Raw genomic sequence first — 7977 nt, forward strand, 5'->3', positions numbered from 1 at the left:
TAGAACTACTTAAACCTAACTAACCTAAGGACAGCACACAACACCCAGCCGTCACGAGGCAGAGAAAATCCCTGACCCCGCCGGGAATCGAACCCGGGAACCCGGGCGTGGGAAGCGAGAACGCTACCGCACGACCACGAGATGCGGGCACAGGGGATGCAGAGCGATGGCAAACAGTAGCATAAAGAGGGGCCAATCTTATCTTACCGACCTCTGAACTTGTACCGGTTTTATGTTACTGCCGTTTATTGGTGCCCTGGCGGTGGTGCTGCTAAGCATATTCTGTATTTTTCGGATGAAAGAATCTCCGAGGCCGAGTTTTTCTGGAACCTTATGCAGATAACGGTGGCTTACTAGGTCGAAGGCTTTATCTAAGTCCACCGTCACGATCGCAGCCTCGTTTTGTTTACCGCTGTAATGCCTGTGAGTTCTCTATATTCGGCGATGGCCTCATAGATGGGCCTTCTGAGCACGACGCACGACTGGTGAGGGCTTATAATTTCATCGCCGTTTCTAGCTCGTCTGCCACGCATCGCGCTTCTATTTTGTAAACACCACTTAGTAGCGTGATAAGTCTGTAATCCTCTACTTTTTGTAGTACGCCTTTTTGAGGGTTAAGATCAAGCGGCCCTTTCTTAAGTGTTCTGTTACTTTTTGACCGCTGCTCACGTCATTGGCGACTTCGGTGAAGGTGTCTCCGGCGATATCGCACAAGGTACAGCAGAATCCCATCCGACCCTGGTGATATTCCAGCTGCAGTGGATTTGACGTTGTTAGCACACTGGACTTGCATTCGGATGGAAGACGGTTAAAACCCGCGTTGGGCCATTCTGATCTAGGTTTTCCGTGGTTTCCCTAAATCGTTTCAGGCACCTGATGGGATAGTTCCTTTGGCAGGGCATGGCCGATTTGCTTCCCCATCCTTCCCTAATCCAAGCCTCTGCTGCGTCTCTAATGACCGAATTGTCGACGGGACATTAAACACTGGTCTCCTCCCCCTCCTCTCTCTCGAACAGTAGTTGAAGTATTCATGCATCAGCTCCAAGATCTCCTTAATTTCTTTTTGTCTTGTCTTTCTAGTTGTACAGCAGGTAAGATGCATTGCGGCCGGTTCTTCTTTTATCGTCCACATCGGTTGGCTTCTAGTTCAGATTTCTTTTGTTTCCTCTTTGTGCCTGTTGATGAGCTTCGCCTTTATGCGTCTTAGTTTGTGCAACCGCTCTGCCTCGCTATGAGTCGGAGCATGTATTGCATCTCTCATGCACTGGGTATAAAAGTGTACTGGCACTTTTTCCACATGGCACTTCCAGCGCTGTGTTTTATAAGAGTTTCCCTGATGATGGGTCAGTGTGTGTTGTCCACCGTTCTATAGATGTTTTTGCTATCCCTCTCTCATCGAGGCATTCTCTCCACGTTTTCCTTATGCAGTGATGCATCTCTCATGTCGCTAATGGGCATTCTCCAAAAGCTTTTGTTCTCTGCCTTTCTTTTGCATTTTTAGGTATATTTTTGACATCTGACAACATTTCTACAGAGAATATTTTATGGGTTAGATTCCGAGATATGCACATCCTGTCGAGTCGACACTTCCTGTTGTTGTAGAAGAATGTATACTCGGCTGTGTGTGGGTGCATTCATCTCTAAGTTGCGTTTTTCTGCTGGCGTCTTCCAAATCTATCTACATGTTTGATGTCGGAATAAGGCTTTCTTTCGTCATAGCGCAGTTGAGGTCGTCTCCAGTTACTAAGTTTTCCTGGTTTTTCGTGGTCAGACTACAGATGTCTTGCTAATTTATTTTCTTTGCCATATGGGGCATCTATGTTGACAAAGGGTATATAGTGAATTTTTGTAGATATTCTAATTCCGTTTGGCAGTCTTTTTACGTTTCCAAAGTCAGTGTTGTCTTTAATTAAAATGGCTGTGCCGCACTTCACTTCTGGATCGATGTTTAGTATCACGTTATAACCAGCCGTTCCTTGTGTACTTGTTACTACAACTTCTGGTAGTAAACCTCTGTCAGTTGTGTTGTAGAGAAGGAACTCAGCTAGCGAGTTTATTTTTGTGGCCGACGTAATTTTATTAACTTTAATCGTTGTAACTGTAAATTTGTGGTTGGCTCATTTACTCATTGCAGCTGTATTCGGTGGCCATAGTTTAGTACAATAGCCTGTCAGGCCACTTCTGTACGTTTCCGCTTCCGGTTGCGTCTTATGAATGGGTGGGGTTGTTCCTCCATCTCTCATTCCTGTTTCCATTTCTGTTTGCGTTTGTTTCTTCTTCGCCAACTTGTGCCGTGTTCTCGTCTATGGGGATCAGTTTAGGTTTGCTTTTCCCGCCGCTTCTCCTTCCAGGGGGTTAAGCGGCGACGTCATCATCTTCACGTATTTTTAGTATATTCTCGAGCTTGTTGGATTTTTCCTTTATCTACTGCTCTCGGGTCATCTCTGGTCGTGTGTTTTGGAACTTTCCATCTCTGTCGTCTGCATTGCATCTTTTCTTCGGCTGGTCCTCTGTTTGTGGGCTGTGGCGGCCCTGGGGCCGGTCTCATCTGCGGGTCAGTTTCCTCTGAGCTTGGCCTCGTACCTTTCGTCGCTGCAGGTGCAGGTGCAGGGGAGCCGCCGTGGCCTGTGGTGACTCTGCCGCCGTTATGCCTGCCTCTGCTGGCTGCTGGCCGGCCGCGGCGTTGTCGTTCATCTCCTCCTCATACGATGACTCGAGGATCTCCTTTTCTTTCAAAGCGGGGATTGAGAACTCTTCATTCAGGTTCACAATTACCCTTGCATTTGTAGCCTATTTTACCCAGGGAACTGCGTCGGTCCTCTGCGTGGGCGATTGTTTCTCATGAGATCCTCTGCACGGCATGTTGAGCATGTCTGTGGCCGTCCACTATATGTCACAAATCCTCTTTGGCCACAAAGCATTATGAACGACTGGACGTGCTTCCGTAAATCTGTTTTTATACTCCGCGTCCCCGACTGTACCTCAATTCTGCATCACTTTTCCATCGTTGGTCCAAAAACATACCCGTATGTGCCGAAAGTGTCTATGATTCTCGTCCGGCACTTCAAACTGCAGACTGTGCACTTTTACGTTCCTGATGCCAAAATCTGATGGCCGGCGCGTCGCGCTGCTAACTGATCGGTTTCTGTGTCGAAACTTCCATATGTCATTGTTTGTTTTTGATAGTCTCTCAGTAACGCAGGTGTTATCTACATTTATCAACAGTGAGTTAATCAAGGAATCCGTTTATGCATTCCAGCCGAACTTCCAGACCATCTATTATCCAGTTATGAATTTCAAATGTGGTTGGTCTTTCAAAATTGCGGTCGATCGTATCTTACATAGTGTTTTGTCGATTGAGTAAAGCCATGATTTTCCAGAAAATGAAAGAACAGAGAACAGAAATCAAAAATAATTTTGCTGTCGGCAGCGGCAGCTCGCACGGCGGCGGACGCGACGTGAGGTTTGTCGGTCGGTGACGGGGAGTCCCCTCCACGTGGGATACATGACATGTGGCGCGACGGGTTTCCAGGCTGCTGATCAGCCAAGTTCTACCTTGCTCTTACATAACTCAGAGCCCACGACGGTATCAACTGTGCTAGATAGAGCAATTGTGCCTCTGGATATGTCATAAAATGTCTAAAGATTGAATCTACACATGTCTTTATTTGACGTTTAATAGGAAAATTGTACCCGAAAGACGCGCCTTTGACAGATCGTTATTGCTCCGTGGCACTGAACGGCATAATTTTGTAACACATAAGACTAAAAACATCAACCACAGGCAGTCTTTACCTACCGATATGTAGTTTCTTGTTATTTTATTACAGCAAATTGTAGCTAAAACGACGGTTTTCGAAACATCCTCAATTTGCCGATACTTTGAAACAGGTTATATTCATACTGCGTGCTCTTTGAGAAAGCAAACCCAATAAACACGCTGTTTAACGCCATCCAATAAGTCGGCTAATATGTTGTGCTTGTGGCTAAAACAATGTCGCATCTCATTGGCCACGTTCCTCCACATGGCAAAAATCCAACTTGCCACATTCTCCATATGACACTCTGGAGTGTAGTGGTACGCGGAATTCCGTGCTTCGAAGTCACCAGCTCCTCGTCCACGTGCATTATCAGATCCCGTGAGAGGACGGCTTTATTGCCTCCCCACGCTTCTGCTAAGGATTGTGATTTGAATATAGTTGCAAATAGCGGTACGTAAGTCTGAGTTTCCAATGTACATCACGATGCAAACTACCTAAACTTTTCTTGAAGAAAGAGACACAAAAATAAAAATAATGTAATCTGACGTCTGCTTCCTTCTTCGTCTCAAGTGAACCTTTGGACTAACCTTAGTTGGTTGTTAGTCAAAAAGCTTAATTCCATTGTGACATGTCGTGAGCATAGTAGTTGTGACAGCTTCCAAGATCTCTTATTCAATATTTCCATCACGAAGACTGCACAATCGCGCCTAGGGTTTAATTATTACTACACATTGGTCGATTTTGTAAGTTCGTAGCGTAGAGATATCGGAGTATGTAGAAGGCGTCGGAAGCTGGTCGAAAGTGGCCTCTGAACGGTAGAAAGACACACTACCAAGGAAGTGAAAATACTGCAGCCTGACAATTTCCTTTGGAAAGCATTGGAAGCTGTAAGACTTCGAGCGGAAATAAAATGCGATGGCTCTACTTTCTATGTTACAGTCCATAGTTTGGGCTATGCTTTTGAAACCGTTTAACTGACAGCCACCATGTGCATCATCCTATCTCCACTCATCGTGAGGGACTCTAAATTACCACGGAGTTTTGTAATACGAATCGCGGAACAGTATGCATTCTTACAGTATGTATTCACTTCCGAAATACCGGCAGAGATAATCCAATTTAGTTATTCCAGTGCCACAAGTACTAGAACCGATCAGGAGTGTCACTTCCATATCGAAACTGGCTTATCTGTTTTGCGGCTGTATCACAGTCACACTTACAAGGCAGTTCATTAACGAAGTACGGGCATCCGGTCGGTCCACATTCAGTTGCAATAGTGCACTCATGATGGTGGGCGAACCGGTAGAAATTACCAACAATATCAGTGGAATAGTTACTTTGTGAATTTTAGACAACCCATATAGCTTCAGGGTCAGAGAGACATAATTGGACGGTTATTTCTGAGAAGTCAGCGCCATTGGTCTATCCAAGACGCAGAACTGTTCTGACGGTATAATTTTTGACCTCCTTACTCGACTACTGATACATCTCAAAAATCAGTACTAATGTTGTGCTACTGGGCCATATTCATAATTAAAATTACTTTGACCTTGTCAGTGAGGAAACATCCTATCGGACTCATTGGCTCATCCACAGTTTTATTTCTTTTGGGTGGTCTCCTCTGACTTACTGCCACTTCTGCTTTTATTGCGTCTGTCTTCCAGATTCCTACTTTAGTACTGGCTATAATGTTCACCGCATCAAAAATTGAGGCAAAATTTCCACCCGTGACAAACAAATACGTCATATCACCAATGCCAGTTCCGATAAAGTAATCACAGTCTGAGGAGCGTCCAGTCATCAGGTTGCTTTCAATTCATTTCTTCGCCGCGCTATTTGTAGTCTTCACGAAGGTTTGCTCACAAATACATGGCATTCTATTTGTCCCTGTTTTTTTCTGATGCTTCACGAGTATTCAGGTTTTTGTTGCTGTTGGTGTTGAGTCCAGTTTCACGACTGGTTTGACGTAGCTCTCCACGCTCGTCTGTCTCTTCGTCTCAGCATAACTGTTGCAAAATACCGGCTGGTTACAATTAAAGTCCAGCTATTAATGGAGGTCTGCGTTGGCTGTAATTATCGTAGGGCAGCGAAACTTGGTAGATATGCTAATGCGTTAATGCGAAATCTATTTATGCTGGAAAACAAATTACACTCCTGGAAATTGAAATAAGAACACCGTGAATTCATTGTCCCAGGAAGGGGAAACTTTATTGACACATTCCTGGGGTCAGATACATCACATGATCACACTGATAGAACCACAGGCACATAGACACAGGCAACAGAGCATGCACAATGTCGGCACTAGTACAGTGTATATCCACCTTTCGCAGCAATGCAGGCTGCTATTCTCCCATGGAGACGATCGTAGAGATGCTGGATGTAGTCCTGTGGAACGGCTTGCCATGCCATTTCCACCTGGCGCCTCAGTTGGACCAGCGTTCGTGCCGGACGTGCAGACCGCGTGAGACGACGCTTCATCCAGTCCCAAACATGCTCAATGAGGGACAGATCCGGAGATCTTGCTGGCCAGGGTAGTTGACTTACACCTTCTAGAGCACGTTGGGTGGCACGGGATACATGCGGACGTGCATTGTCCTGTTGGAACAGCAAGTTCCCTTGCCGGTCTAGGAATGGTAGAACGATGGGTTCGATGACGGTTTGGATGTACCGTGCACTATTCCGTGTCCCCTCGACGATCACCAGTGGTGTACGGCCAGTGTAGGAGATCGCTCCCCACACCATGATGCCGGGTGTTGGCCCTGTGTGCCTCGGTCGTATGCAGTCCTGATTGTGGCGCTCACCTGCACGGCGCCAAACATGCATACGACCATCATTGGCACCAAGGCAGAAGCGACTCTCATCGCTGAAGACGACACGTCTCCATTCGTCCCTCCATTCACGCCTGTCGCGACACCACTGGAGGCGGGCTGCACGATGTTGGGGCGTGAGCGGAAGACGGCCTAACGGTGTGCGGGACCGTAGCCCAGCTTCATGGAGACGGTTGCGAATGGTCCTCGCCGATACCCCAGGAGCAACAGTGTCCCTAATTTGCTGGGAAGTGGCGGTGCGGTCCCCTACGGCACTGCGTAGGATCCTACGGTCTTGGCGTGCATCCGTGCGTCGCTGCGGTCCGGTCCCAGGTCGACGGGCACGTGCACCTTCCGCCGACCACTGGCGACAACATCGATGTACTGTGGAGACCTCACGCCCCCACGTGTTGAGCAATTCGGCGGTACGTCCACCCGGCCTCCCGCATGCCCACTATACGCCCTCGCTCAAAGTCCGTCAACTGCACATACGGTTCACGTCCACGCTGTCGCGGCATGCTACCAGTGTTAAAGACTGCGATGGAGCTCCGTATGCCACGGCAAACTGGCTGACACTGACGGCGGCGGTGCACAAATGCTGCGCAGCTAGCGCCATTCGACGGCCAACACCGCGGTTCCTGGTGTGTCCGCTGTGCCGTGCGTGTGATCATTGCTTGTACAGCCCTCTCGCAGTGTCCGGAGCAAGTATGGTGGGTCTGACACACCGGTGTCAATGTGTTCTTTTTTCCATTTCCAGGAGTGTAGTTTCAGTTCTAGCCACAAGATGCAAATCTGATGCTGTACACTGTGTAACGGTATGACATCCACCCGTAAAGTGCACCAGTGATCTAGAGGTAGCGCCTTTGATTAGTAATCAAAACATCCTCGGTCCTGGGTTTGAACAATGATCAGCATTGGCGGCCGAAGACTTCAGGCATAGGAAGTCACCCTCATTCTGTCAACGTCCTTGTCAAGAGGGCGGAGGAGCGGACAGAGGTTCAGGACACTCTGTTGCCCTTGGGGTGGGAAACTACTCCTGAAGGCAGAAGAATCAGCAATGATCAACGGCATGAGGATGAAGAAAGCAATGGAAACCATTGTACTAAAGACACACAACGTGCGTCCACAGGACGTGTGGCCTATAATTGAAAAGTGTCAGGATGGTCTCTCCATTGGCGAAATATTCCTGAATAGTCCCACGTTCGGATCTCCGGGAGAGGCCTGCCAAGGTGGTGGTGGCCTTAAGAAAAAGATTGAATAACCAACGAAAGGATAACGTTTTATCAGTCGGGGTGTGGAATGTCAGAAGCCTGAACGTGTTAGGGAAGCTAGAAAATCTGAAAAGTGAAATGCAGAGGCTCAATCTAGATACAGGAGGCGTCAGTGAAGTGAAATGGAAAGAAGAC

Source organism: Schistocerca nitens, chromosome 2, assembly GCF_023898315.1.
Source record: "Schistocerca nitens isolate TAMUIC-IGC-003100 chromosome 2, iqSchNite1.1, whole genome shotgun sequence".
Lineage (NCBI taxonomy): Eukaryota > Metazoa > Arthropoda > Insecta > Orthoptera > Acrididae > Schistocerca > Schistocerca nitens.